The sequence below is a fragment of the Nycticebus coucang genome, chromosome 14 (assembly GCF_027406575.1).
Source record: "Nycticebus coucang isolate mNycCou1 chromosome 14, mNycCou1.pri, whole genome shotgun sequence".
NCBI classification, from domain to species: Eukaryota; Metazoa; Chordata; class Mammalia; order Primates; family Lorisidae; genus Nycticebus; species Nycticebus coucang.
Window position 1 is genome coordinate 36,281,309 of NC_069793.1, and position 15,189 is coordinate 36,296,497.

At 35.5% G+C, this 15,189-nt stretch overlaps 1 pseudogene; it reads right to left on the reverse strand.

Moving 5' to 3' along the window:
- Positions 1–6,152: 6,152 nt before the first annotated feature.
- LOC128565171 (epithelial splicing regulatory protein 1-like) lies at positions 6,153–8,888 on the reverse strand (annotated as a pseudogene).
- Positions 8,889–15,189: the final 6,301 nt, after the last annotated feature.

The following is a 15,189-nucleotide window of genomic DNA, read 5'->3' on the forward strand; positions in this document are numbered from 1 at the left end:
TAGCTACCACATATTCAAGTTGTTCCAGAAAATATAAAAGCAATAAAAGTTAGACAATTCATGTTAAAAACATTGTATAACCTGTATAGTAAAACTTGATAAGGTCATAATCATAAAAAGGAGAGAAAATTGGGGACAATTTTACTTATAAAATTATAAAATGAATCCTAGTTTAGCTAACCAAATTCAATAGCGTACTTTAAATAAAATTATGACAAGTAAGGTTTATTTCTGAAATTCAGTATCAATCAATCAAACAGTGTAATTTACTACATTAGCAGTAGAGAGGGCAGTTTATATGGTCACTTTAATAGATGCAGAAATAGCACTTGATAAATGAATATTTTTGATTTTTTAAAAATTTAGAAATAAGAAACTATTAACTTAATTTAAAAAGATAAAAAGGATGATGATAGCTGACCAAAATCCTAGGGCAAAATCATAATGATGAAATTTTAAATTTATATTTTTTATTTTTTTATTAAATCATAACTTTGTACATTAATGCATTTATGGGGTACATTGTGCTGATTTTATATACAATTTGGAATGCTTGCATCAAAGTGGTTAACATAGCCTTCACCTCACTTAATTATTTGTTGTGTTAAGACATTTATACTCTACTCTTAATAGATTTGACATGTACCCTTGCGTTTGCACAATAGGACACACAAATTTATATTTTTAAAGGTTGGAAAAAGGGAAAGGATGTGTGATGTCATTTTAATTATTTGACCTGGTACTATAGGTCCTGAAAAACATAATAACATGATAGAGAGAGAGACACACAAGAAGGGAAAAGAGGGAGAGAAACCGATATTGAAAAGGAGGACACAAAATTGCTACCATTTTAAACAAAAGATACATTTCTTTTGGGAGGGTAACAACAAGCAAATCAATGGCAACCTATCAGAACTAGTAAGATATGATCAAAGTAGATAGTCATGAGATCATTTCCCCAAAATTGGTAGTATCTACCTTCGTCCGTAATAGCCAACAAATAATATGGCAACAAAAAACAAACATGTCTAGAAATTGATCTAATAAACATGCTTAAGATCTTTAGGGAAAAAAAATTTTAAGTGACCTTCCCTCATCTCTCCCCCTGAAAAACTTGAATAAACAGAGAAATATACTTCATTCATAGAGATGACAGCATTGTAAACTTGTTAATTTTATACCAAATGACTGTATAAATTTAATGTAGTTCCAATCTAAACAACACTGAGGAACTCAACAACGTATCCTAAAAATGTTTAATGAAAAATAAACATCCATTAATAGGCCAATAATTAATAAGCCATAGTAATCAACAGTGTGGTCTCAGCATAGAGTAGAAAAAATAGACCAATGGAATGTGATGGAAAATCTAGAAACATATCCATGAAAACCATCAAATGGTAGAGATGGCATCAAAGATCAGTGGATACTACACAAATTGTTTAGAAAAAAGTTATATTTCCCATTTCACATTATTCATAAAAATTAAATTTCAACCGAATTAAAAGTCTAAATGGAAAAAGTAAAATTTAAAAATAACAAAAGGTGAAGTAGAAGATTATTTTTGTCACTTTGGATACAAGGAAAAATTTCTTTAAAAAACTCCAAAATCACAAACTCTGAAGAGAAAAACTAATGAATTTACATAAAAATTATAGATATCTGTTTAATGAACTTTATTGTCAAAGTTAATAGAGGGGTGGCAGACTGGGACAAGATATTTGCAATATCAAAACCTGAAAAAGATCTAATATCTAAAATATACAGAGAGTACCACAGAATCAGCAAAAAGGGGACATGAACACAGTGTTCCAATGGGCAAAAGTTAAACCTGCATAGTTCATAGGTGATTCAAAAAGATTAGGATTAAGTGAACTAGCATCTCATCAGCACTCAGAAAAATCCTGATTAAAGCAATAATTATATACCAGTTTTTACCTAAATGATTGAAAAAATAGAAATAAGAATATGTAAAATGTTGCTGAGAATGTCACAAATATGAAGAATTCTTGATCTGCTAAAGGAAGTGTAAGCCAGTATATCCACTTTGAAGAGCAGTGTAGGTGATATCTAGAATCCAGCTCCTGAGTGTACAGTACTGAGAAATGTGCGCACCAAGTCCACAAGATTTGTTGACATGGTTTAACAAATATGATCCTACCCTATATTTAGAGTGAGAAAAGTGACATTTTGAACAGTTCTAATAACCATCACAATTCACCTTTGTGGACTGTCCTCACAAATACTGGGTGTTTTATCCTTTCTATAACCAAAATATCCTGAAATCTCCTTCCAGGAATGGAACTGAAAAGTCTCATCTAATCATGACAACAGCTTTTATATCAGCCAGAATAGGATAAGTTTTGCTGCAGTAACAAATACTTCCCATATCTTTTTGGCTTATAATGGCAAAATGTATGCTATTTGTACAGCACTGTGTGGCTCTATGGCTCTAATCATAGTAATCACCCCAAATTCAAGACTCAGGTGATGAAGCAGGAACTTTCTGGAACATCGTTGGTGGTGGAGGCAAAGGCAAAGCACATGCTACACAGCCTTCAGCTAGAAGTTACACATATCATTTCTGATCATGTTTCATCAGCCAAAATAACCCATGTGACTAAGTCTAAGCTCAACAGAGTGGAGAAGTATTGCCCTCCACAAGAAGTACTAGTCAATACTGATGAATAATGACAGTCTACCTCAGTGGATATTGACTGTAGCATTGTTTATAGTAGTGAAGAGTTTGAATTAGCCTATGCCTCTGTTGAGAAAGATAAGGAATGAATAAAATGGGACATACACATCCCTTGCTTCATGTGTCCCTCAAAACTGAGTTTAATATATCATCAATGATACATATATCTAAGTTCAAATCTAATAAATGAATCAGAAATTAAATCATACATAATGTAATTTAGTGTTTTAAAAAAATATTCACAAGATATAATCTTCAAATATAAACATATAATATTTCCCCCTTACTCGTGATTCCACTTTCTGGGGTTTCCTTTTCAGCCACATTCCTGAAAATGTTAAATGGAAAATTCCAGAAGTAAACAATTCATAAGTTTTAAATGGTGTGTCAGTGTGATGAAATCTGCACTGTTGCACCTCAGATGTGAATGGGCCACATGTCCAGGATATTGATGGTGTATGTGCTCAGGTTGCCCATTCCTTAGTTACTCAGTAACCATCTTAGTTATTAGACTGGAAAAACACAGTATGTATAGGACTCGGTACTATTTGCAGTTTTAGGCATTCGCTAGGGGTCTTGGGACTTACACACTGCCGGATAAGCATATAGAAAGTCAATTATAGGGAAATATAACTTACACATTATATTGAATGGGTATCTATGAGGGCTATTGGAATCAGCTGGATATAGAGAAATTCATACAAAAATAATAAAATAAGAAATAATGCCTTACAATGATTGATGATGGTGTTTCATGTACTAAATATGATCAACTCAATTCTATTCAACAGAAATTCATTAAGAAAGATTTCTAGGTCTCCCTTAAAATGCAAATATGTGGTTTGAGGTGTATAATATATAAAAATATATTATCCTCCATAGTAAAATATATATCTTCCATAGTAAATTACCAGATGTGTTCCTAGCTCCATCCGACTCTTACGGAAATGAGACTTGGGCAATGCATGTTTTTATAGAGGAGAGGAGTGTCATGAGTAGTATTAGTTTTTATACAGATAGTGTTTTGCTAAATAAATTATTTAATCATCCTAACAGAATAAAGAATTTTAATTGCAGTTCCATACATGAAGAAACTAATAGAAGGAGGGGGGATAGTGAGTTATCTCCAGTTAGCTCTGACAGTAAGAAGTCAAATGACAATGGAAATTCTCAGCTTGTGAATCCTTGTCTGGTCTTCATTTGACTCTCAACACCCAGGCTGATATGAAAAAAAAGAAGTCTTTGAATCCAAGGAGAATGTGGTTTGTCTCTGGTATCACAAGAACCTCTAAATAGCACTCAGCCCTCTTTCTTATCTGTTCTTCCCATACTTACACAGCTGGATGGACATAGAAAAAACTTCCAGAACTTTTCTTTTTCTACACTCTGTTAAACATTGCCTGGAAATACAATTTCTCCTGGTGCGACTTCCCACGGGCATAGTAAAGGCAACATGAGTAAGCAGCTCATATAGCTCAGATACTGCCACACCCTTTCAATGTCATACTACCTAGCTTTTTAAATATGTTAAAAAAAATTCTTTAACAGAGAGAATAAATACTTTTAAGACAACATATACAGCAAAATGTTAACTAAGAGGTAATGCACCATAGGATGACATATAATTTTCAAGAATATTCAGCAAAGACAAAAGATATTATGCAATGTCAGAGTGGGACCAAAGAAAGATTGGGTGTTTATTGGAGCATGAAAAAACTTTGAATTATGAATATACAAGAAAGTGAGTTAAGGGCAGTAAGCAAATTCTGCTCCAACAGCCACACCAAGCCACAGAGTAACTACAAAACTACAGATGGCAATTTAATCTTTTGAAGTATTTAACACAAAATCTCTAGTATTTAACACAAAAAGGTCTGAAACCACTTTGCTAGAGCAGGGGTCAGAAAACTCTAGTGCATGGCCTATTTGAGAAGGCCTGTAAACAGAGAAAGTTTTTTATATTTTTATTTTTATTATTTTTTGAGATGAAACAGTCAAGTTTTATTATCAAATGTTAACAATTCTACACAAACTCAGTAGTATTGTATTACTACCTGTCTTAAAGGCTTTCCAAAACTTCCTTTTGATTTTAAGTGCCAGTTATCACCAAATTTTCTTTTTAATTTTCCTACTACACTCAAAGGAGCATTGCTGGTCAGCTGAAGAGGGACATTATTTGGCTCTCCATTCAATGTGTTGATCAAAGTAAACAAAATAAACAAACAAAAAAAGCATTCATGTAAATCAGCATGGCATTGCATCCAGCAAAGGACAACATGAATAACTTAAATATCAACATTCAATCAATTTAATCAGACTTGGTTTTATTCTTTGGGGTCATCTGAGGGTACTAGTCCCAGCTTGCTAGTGTCCAATATTACACTTTTGAGGCATAGTCACAGCTAACCACATAGTGCTGACACACTGACAGCATCAGTGCCTGCTCTAACTGTGCTCATCTCTCAGTCTAGCACGCTGACTAGAGTCCCAGGCCATTACTTGACAGGTAAGGCCTTAGAGAAAAAGCTTTAAGGCTACCTTTATATACACAAACAGACACTTCAGTTAGTATATTGTTTTCTCGAATACATTGTTCAAATATTCTCATTTCTGTGATATTAAAAACTGTGGAATTTTTTTCTTATTAAATTCCAAAGCATCAAAAATGAAAAAGGTACAATATAAAATAATACAGATGAAGCCATAATATTCCATGACAGTTCAAACTAGAAATTACTAACTACATGGAGCTGCTTCATTTTCAGTTTCACATTTTGGCCCCTAGCTTGTTTTATTTACAACTGGTACCTGCTGAGAAAAAGGTCCACTCTAACTTTATTTCTGTGAATGGTGCACCATTTCTTCTAATTTGTTGTCAGGTGTTTTAAAAATGATTTTAATGGGTTTTTAATTATAAGGCATCATGATGGCCAAGAGATTAGGAAAATGGCAGTTTTATTTCACTCCTTCTCTTAAGTTTGTGATTTAAATATTCTAGGACTTTACACTTGAATTACTTAGCAAGAGGGTGTTATTGTGCAGAAGGTAACAGGACGATGGAAAGAAAATGGCAGTAAAACACAAAAATGAAGCCTTTATGACAGCTCTTGGTAGAGATGGTAAACACTAGCAGAGTATTTTTTTTTATCCAAGACTTAAAACTTGGGAAACATCTATGATGTCACTTTAGTTAGAGGTAATGGAAACATCTGATTTCAAGTTCACATTATAAATGGCTATTTTCAATCTGCAAGAAGGTAGGTATGCTGCATGCAAAAGGCTGTAGGGATTTGTTTTTAATGGCTCAAATTTTACACTTCACCAAAAGATAAGGCACAGGCCCACTGTCCAATTATGTTTGCTGAAAACACTGTAGCCTGAGTGTAGACAAACTTCCCCTGAAGTTACTAGAAGTTTTCTCAAGTCTGGCATTTTGAAGATCACCACATACCTTTCAAACACTGGGATGGCAGGCCATGTAGTCCATGAAGAGCTAAGCGCCTGCTGGGTGGTGTGCTGTGGACGGCTGCAGTGCTCGTGGATTCAGAAGCAAAGAAGGTGGATAAATGGCAGCTTCTGGGAATAACACTGCAGGAGCTAGAAATGTGTAAGAGAGAGGAGACATGGTAGCTTTTTTTTCTTTGTAGAGACAGAGTTTCACTTTATCACTGACCATAGAGTGCTGTAACATCACAGCTCACAGCAGCCTCTAGCTCTTGGGCTTAGGTGATTCTCTTGCCTCAGCCTCCTGAGTAGCTGGGACTAGAGGTGCCCACCACAACGCCTGGCTATTTTTTTGTTGTTGATGTTGCAGTTTGGCCGGGGCAGGGTTTGAACCCACCACCCTCCGTATATGGGGCTGGCGCCCTACCCACTGAGCCATAGTTTCAGATTAATACAAGGGTATAGATGATCAGGTTACATTGTTTGCATTTGTTAGGTAAAGTTCAATTGTAGTTGAGCCATTCTCCCAGGAGGTGTGATGTATACCCCCCCATTGTGCCTATTAGGTGAGAGTTTACAATGCCCCTCCCTCCTCCCCTCCCCCTTCTTTGGGGAATTTGTGTTTTTCTCTCCTGTGGACATATAGTTGTTTTTCTATTAGTTTCACATTAGTATTGCCTACATTGGACTTACTTTTCCATTCTTGTGATAAATTACTAAGAAGAAAGTTCTTCAACTCCATTCAGGAGTTGTAGAAGTCCCCATCATTTTTATAGCTGAATAGTACTCCATGGTATATATTCACCCCAGGAAGACCAGTTCTGCAGGAAGTACTCAGACATGGTAACTTCCATGGTGGCAGGGAGAAGCTATTTTGATTTAAAGTGCCCCGCATTAACACAAAGCTCATCTCCTCAGCTGAACACTGAAAGACTTCAACATATCCATCCTTCATGGATTTTTTTATAACACTTCTGTGCAGCAATAAATGCTCTGTTTTCAGACGTATCTGGATAAAGGCATGTCCTTTACCAGGGACCCTAGTGATTCAATAGCATGTGAATCCCTGTAAGTGTGAATATCAGTGGAAAACTCCCCTAGGAAGTCCAGGATATCCTCCATTGTGGCCATGTAGGAAAGACTTTAAAGGTAATATACAGCCTCTAACATTTCTAGGAGGCACAGATTGCTGAGATAGTACTGGAATAATGGAAAGGGTTGGAAGTGGAATGAGAAGGGCCTAAGAGAATCAGTTCAGCACGTGCTGAACTTCAGCTGCTGTGCTCATGAAGAGTTCAAGGTATCTTTTCTCCATCAAGTCCTTATGCTTCCTTAATGCATTCTGTGCATACTCCTCACAAGCAAAATTCAAAAGCATCCCCTGTTGGCCTAATACCTGAGTAGAGGACAAAGAAAATGCCTTCCTGCCTCCTCAGGAATGGGGCAATGCTGTCCAAGGAAAGCCACCACATTTTCAGCTGTGGCTATGAAAGGGAGATCCTTAATGAAGACAATGACTTGACTTACCTTGGACAGAAACTGAGCTACTCAATTTGGGGCACCACCACCAATTTTAAGAAAATCTTGGGCGGCGCCTGTGGCTCAGTGAGCAGGGTGCTGGCTCCATATGCCGAGGGTGGCGGTTCAAACCCAGCCCCGGCCAAACTGCAACAAAAAAATAGCCGGGCGTTGTGGCGGGCGCCTGTAGTCCCAGCTGCTCGGGAGGCTGAGGCAGGAGAATCGCCTAAGCCCAGGAGTTGGAGGTTGCTGTGAGCTGTGTGACGCCACGGCACTCTACCAAGGGCAATAAAGTGAAACTCTGTCTCTACAAAAAAAAAAAAAAAAAGAAAAAGAAAATCTTCACCTGTTGCTTCGTAAACCTCCATATGCCGGGTTCCCATGTGATCTGTGTGCCTCTGTAGTGCTAGTTCTCTATGATCCTCACTTACAAATCTAAGCAGAGTTTCTCCATTCAAAGTGCTATGCCTCCCTTGGCAATATTGAGCCCTTGAAGAATCTTACAATGTCTTGATCTAACCATTGCCATGATAAACATCCTGCCCTGACTATAGAGTTATCACCAAAGAGTTTCCTCTTGCTGCAAGTGCCATTTTCAGATTTGTAATTTATTCTCTCTGGATCTGAAAACCTGTGGTTATAAGGCTGTGAAATCATTGCTAAAATTATATTCCCCATATATTCAACTTGAGAACCTCCACATCGGGAGACTGAAACTATTTCCCCTCAGTGTTTAAATATTCTGTCATTGCAACAATATCTAGTTCATCAGTATCAGGTTAGCCAGGGCAACACTTCTGGAATTCTTTTCAAAGATCAAAAAATGATAGAAGCATTCCAGTAGTAGTGCATTCTTCTTGGAAGCCTCAGGGTGTGGGATTTGCCTGACAGGAAGCTGCTCATCAGTACAGAGACAGAACTAAGTGAACCACCCCAATATTCAGTTCATCGCTTACTGACTGGCTAAACTGTGAGAGGGCTTGGTTCCACTGTGATACCTAGGACACACTTTCGTCATCTATTTTAATTTCTTCTTCACAATCCTCCATCAGTTCCAACCGATTCAGTCTAACTAGTGCTTTATACAACTGTCTCACCTTCTTGTTGACAAGATCCATAACTTTCCACAATAACAGGATCAGCTCCTTCTCATCTGAGTCCAGCATGGCCCCAGTGGCCCCAGCAGTGATCCGAAAAGCACCACCAAGTAATCCAGAAAGGCCATCATGGCAATAGGTGGGAGGGGTTTTGTTGTTATTTTTTAAGGAGTCGTTAAGAAGAAGATGGAGAAGGAAGAGAAAAAGGAAAGAGACAGAGCCACAATGTGGCTTACAAATGATATGTAGTATGTGACTCTTTACTGAAAATTATGTTGACCTCTGTTCAGAATGATTGAAAAGGTGCCATGCTTCTACATTGGCAAGAAAGATATGACTACCCCAGAAAGTATCATAGTTGTATAGTATCTTTTAACCAAAAAGCAAGACTCAACAACCCATAGAAGAATAACTGAAGTTTCAACTGGTCATGCTGGTTTACATAGCGTCTATGGCTTCCTCTGGACTACAACAGCAGCACGGAGTAAGTTAAAGTATTTACTTTGTCTACTTCATACAAAGTTTTCCGGGTGTGCAATTAAGGACAATAGCAAAACTCTTGCACTTATTATGTGATTTCCCTTTCAATACCTGTTGACAGATTGCTCAGCACTGAGGGACACTGATTTTTCTAAATATTTTGTCCATAGTTTTTGTGTCATTCTAAAGGTTTTTTTCTATGCTCCATTATATTGCTGTATTCTTTGCTACTAGAAATATTAAATACAAATAACTATAAAGCCATAATCCCATAATCCTTGTTGACACAAACTATAGACACCAGGCCTATTGATCACATATTGACAATATTCAACTAGACTTGGATATGTCTACCTCAGACAATAACTGATTCTTTAGTTGAAACATCATGTGAATAAGACTTGCATTGAATAATTTCACCATGAATAAACTGATATGAACGTATTGAGAAAGGTATAGTAAGATATGTGTATTTATGTGTATATATTAATACATACATACACAATATAATCATCTTTTCTACATGAGTTTTCTTAAGGTCAAGGACATTTATATCATATTATTATATTACCAAATGTCTCCTTTAAGGGGTTTTTATGAAGATACTTGAGAAAAATGTCTCAGGATTTTTTCCTGAAATATTTTTATTATATGGACAATGTGTACATGGTAACTGATTCTTCTGTTTATCTATCTATTGCCTCTCAACTTCAAATCACTCTTCATTGCCTGTTCTGCAAAAATGTATCTGGGCCTTTTCAATATGCTTTCTTTTCTAGCTGTCATATTGTTAAGCTTTGTCAAGTAGAAGGAATTGGAGGGCCACTGCAAGAGAAAGGGTTTTGCTTTCTGGTTCCTGGTGTGTGTTTCTGGTTCCTGCTATGGCTTCCTTGACTACATCCTTCTCATGTATGTAAGTACTTCTGTTTCCTTCAATGAACCCCAGAACCCCACTAAGTAGGCAGGAAAAGAAATGAACATCTCCAAGGATAGTGACAGAAAAACCATCAACAAGGAAAGAAACCATCTTCCATTGTGTGTCTTGTTTTTCACAGTAAGATATCCTCTGGCTACAACAAAGGAGAGTGCTCTCAAAGCAACATTTTCTCCTTTAACTTTTTTGCTGTTACCTCTTTTCTTTTTCTTTCTTTCTTTTTTTTTTTTTTATTAAATCATAGCCGTGTACATTAATGCAGTCATGGGGTATAATGTTCTGGTTTTATATACAATTTGAAATATTTTCCTCAAGCTGGTTAATATAGCCTTCACAGCATTTTCTTAGTTATTGTGTTAAGACATTTATATTCTACACTCATTAAATTTCACTTGTACCCTTGTAAGATGAACTGTAGATGTAGTCCTACCAATTACCCTTCCTCTACCCATCCTCCCCCCTCCCCTCCCTTTCCTCTTCCCTTTCCCCTTCTTCTTGGGCTATAAATTGTGGTATATGTACACAAGGGAATATTATGCAGCCTTAAAGAAAGATGGAGACTTTACCTCTTACATGTTTACATGGATGGAGCTGGAACGTATTCTTCTTAGCAAAGTATCTCAAAAATGGAAGAAAAAGTATCCAATGTGCTGTTAGCTCTTTAAGAAAACAAGTGTCAAACAACCTATAAGGTCACAAAATTCACCAGTAGCATAGTTGGAAGAGCTCAATCTTGCACTTGAGAAAAAGACATCAAGAGATTGGGGTAGCCTTCAATATTTCTACCTTCACATCATCAACTTAAAAACAAGAACCAATTCACACTCAATATACAGATATAAATCTCAGCATTTTTAAATAGCAGAAATTGGAACTACTCTAAATATCCAACATTAGTTAATAGTCAAAGATGTCATGGTCTCTACCCACAATATGCTGGCATACCATCATTAAAAATGAGGTTAAACAGAAATATCAAATGACATTCATATATAATTAGGTTTAAACAAAAGGCTTTATGAAGCAGTAAATACAAAATTTGATTTTTTTAAATTATGTTTACCAACCAAAACATATATATTTCCACTACACTTACATATAACTAAAAAATATGTAATTGTTTTCTCTAGATTATGAGCAATTTATATATATATATATATCACTTTGCTCATGCTTTTCTGAAGTTTTCAAATTTGAATATAATCTTGAATTCTTTCCATAATTAGAAATAAAAATGAAAGTTGTAAAGGACATTAACAATGTTAGTTGAACTGACAAAAGAATGAAACAAAGAGAAATAAATTAAAAGTATAAACAGATCTTACTCTTATTTTCCAGGTCCATGAGAAGTGAATATTGGTAGTGGTTTTTGTAATCATTTTAGAGTCTAACAGTGATGATCTAACATTATATAGTCATAAATTATCTTGTGAAGTCAGAAGTGTCTTAAAGAGATATCTTCAGATAATCCTTTGTGTTCAAAGGAGAGTAAACATCTCTGATGAAAACTGTATATGCAGTTAGAAGACAGCAATTTCAGTTGTGAATTTGCCATTTAATATCTATGTACAACAGGGAAATAAATCAACAGCTAGAAAACTGCAATTCTAGGACCAGTTCTGTAAATTTCTAACCCTGTTAGTTTTCATTTTCTTCACTATCAAAGAGTAATATGTAGATTTGTTTTATCTACAGACTTTTTACAAGATTCCAGTCACATATGAGTTTGGAAACTATATAGGGAGTATTAAATATTGTGTAGTATGTGATATACTGATCACACATTTTGTTATAATTTTTTTCAATTGGGGTCAATTTTTGAAATAACTTTGAGTTTTTCTTTTCTTATTACAAAAATAATGTATCTTCATGGTCTAAACTATTAACATTCCAAAAACAATTTTTTTAATCTGTTATGTAGTGACATTCTGGAGTTGTCTTATATAGGTTTCTGTGTCAGTTATGTGCATGTCTTCTAAATTATATGTTCAATAATGCTATATTAGCAGTTTGAGATCAACCATGATGAGATTATTTACACCACAGAAATTGGAAAATGTTGCAAAGCAGGGCTTTCTTTTTTAGAACCAGTTGCTATACATATATCAACACACAACTGGCCATAATCCTAGAGCTTTGTCAATTTGGTAAACTTCTACTCAGATTACTATCCTTCCAGTAAGTCAAAAATGGAGGGAGACTTAAGAAGCAGATAGTCTGCCTTCAGCCTTAAGGTATCATCCTCCAACAGAGAAGGTAGAGTGTCTAAATAATGAGAAAACATGCTTTATGAGCACTAACTGCAAAGGTCTGCATTGCCTTAGATCTTTTGCATTATTTGAGCATGTGAATGAGTTACATAACCCTGTGGTTTTCTCTTTTCTTTTCTCTCTTTTTTTTTTTTTTTTAAGAATTTTAACCACTAAATGCCAAAGTCACAGATCTTTAGAGGTTTTGCCTATGCCTAAGTTGTTTCATTAATGTCTCATTCCCAGTGAAAAAGTCTCTCTTCTTCACATAGGATTATTGGCCTTCCCCTTAGACATCTGAGTCCCCCTGTTCAGGTTCCAAATCATGTATAGTTCCAAGACTCTATTTTAGTGGCAAATACAACCAAGAGTACCACCCCACTTTCCTTTTATCCCCTTATTTAATGGAACTATTTTTTCTGCTGTCACCACCCTGGAACATCAGGAACTGATTTCCAAGGGATTTCACAAGTCCAATGAGGACATTTGAAACATAAGACTTATTTTCTCCATACCTACCCATGCTCAGTCCATATACGCAACATTTTCAAATGATATTTTGTCCACCAGAGGGCACTCATATTGTTCCAAGTATAGAGCTAAGGATTTATGGTAATTTGAAGAGAAAGCTTGGAGTTAGAGAATTGACAGAACCACTCAGGACTAATACAGTCTGAGAAAAGAATAAAAAGAATTTTTCTTCATTTTATTTCCTCTCCTCCCAACCCCCTTCAACCCTCTGCCATATATACCCCCTCAAAAAAAATAATCTCAAGTATATTCATTAATTCACAAAAGAGGAAGAAAACAAAAAAGGGATCAGGGTGAAATTCTGTGTTCCATATTTTCAAGGTACTATCTTTGCAAGAGAGTATATTTAAATATATATGTGTGTGTGTGTGTATGGAGAGTGTGGAAGAATAACAAGAGGGGATTTGTGCTGATACGTCTCAAGTTGTTTTCCAAACGAAGCTTATGAACTACATGCTTCAGATGAACTTTATACTTCTCCAGTGGTAGAAAAACTAGGGCTAGAGGCTACCATAATGCTGTGGTCTAGCATGTTGACAGCTTCAGCCACGAGTTATTCCAACTTCTCACAAAAGCAAAATAAACTTGTGATTTCTGAGACATATTGTGTAGCTCATTAGTGGTTTCCACTAAGTGCTGTTTATTGATCTTAAAGTCCTCGAAAACAAGTAGACTTTCACCTACGTCTCCATAATTTCCAAACATTTCAGCATTATGAGCCCACCCATTTCATAGACCCCAGTAATTACTAACTTTAAGGATCTAGATCTGAGATAAGGATTCTACCTCATTTCAATTATGTCATCATGTCAAACATTTGCCTCATGCCCTTTTGTTTCTCAGGAACATTTTTATTCACACGTTTCAAAATTAGACAGATCAAAAGACCCATTAAGTTATTTCTGCTTCACAATGGCTCACCAATGAAAAGCATTATCTTTATTTTAAAGAATGCTCATTAAACTAACTTAAAATAATCTGAAAGCTGGTATCTAGGTAGTACAAATACATATACCATGAGTACTTTACTAAAGGAAGAAAAAATGAAATAATTTAAGGTTTTATTTCAACTTGAAAATGGTAGGCAAAGTAATTATTAGAGAATTGCTAATGAACATTCATAAACAACTTTTACCACATATTCCAAAGTTGCCAGGTACTGTAAAACTGAAAAAATTGACCCATTGGCACTGCCAAGACCAAAAGCAAAATTGGCCTACTTTCCCCAATTCACATCTGGGTTCAGTTTGTTCTCATAAGAAAAGCTTAACCAATCTTGCTGACTTAGTTTCAGTTCAGATAGGAAAGCAGCAATGTTATATGAAAGGAATAGGAATAGGTAAATGTCCCTTTAAGTCCTCTGCCAAGGGGGATATGGTGTTTTATTATGTTTGGACAGTCCTTACATAATTGTATGGTATTAGGGAATCAACTGGTTTGTCACTGAGTGGTGCCTACTGGGCTTAGATGGTCCTTTTTTGAAGTATGCTGTTTACTGGTCAGAAGACTTCAAAAATAAAGTACATTATTACAAGGGCTTTAACTGGGTAGGATTAAGCTGAAAAGAATTAACTCTCTTTCCAATACACAAAATAAGATGCAGAAAGAATTTCATAATTCAGATTTGATATGAGAAATACCATAGACATAAAAGTTATTATTTAATATAGGTAGAGAATAAGAAATAGCTACAAGATTAAGGGAAATGTAAAATAACGATGATTTACACTGAGTTGGCTTTTTTTTTTTTTACAAATTCTGCTCATGTATGTGACAGTTGGCAATTACTTTAAGAGTCAGAATTTTTGTGGGCATAACAACTTAGAGTTTGAAAATATTTATTCTGGACAAGAAATTGTCATAAGATAGTGCATAAGACACATTATGATTTTACAGACCAGATGAGAAAAGCTAAATTGGTTATATTAGCCCAGAAAGTAGTATGACATCTCATATACATTGCCCTGTTTTTAGTCTTCTCTGTGACCTAGTTAGCACCTACTCCTTTTATCAAATCTCAGTTCAATTATCACTTTCTTGTGGAGACTTTCGAATACCTCCTTGATCAGGTAAATTCCCCCTATGATATGTTTTCAAAGCACCTTGCCTCTATTCCTGTAAGTCAGGAGATAAGAAAGTTTTATTTTGCATTCATTTTTATACTTCTTTGATAAATATCTACCTTGTCACTAATATTTATGCTCCACAAGGATACAGACTGTAGCTGGGTTTGTTGTT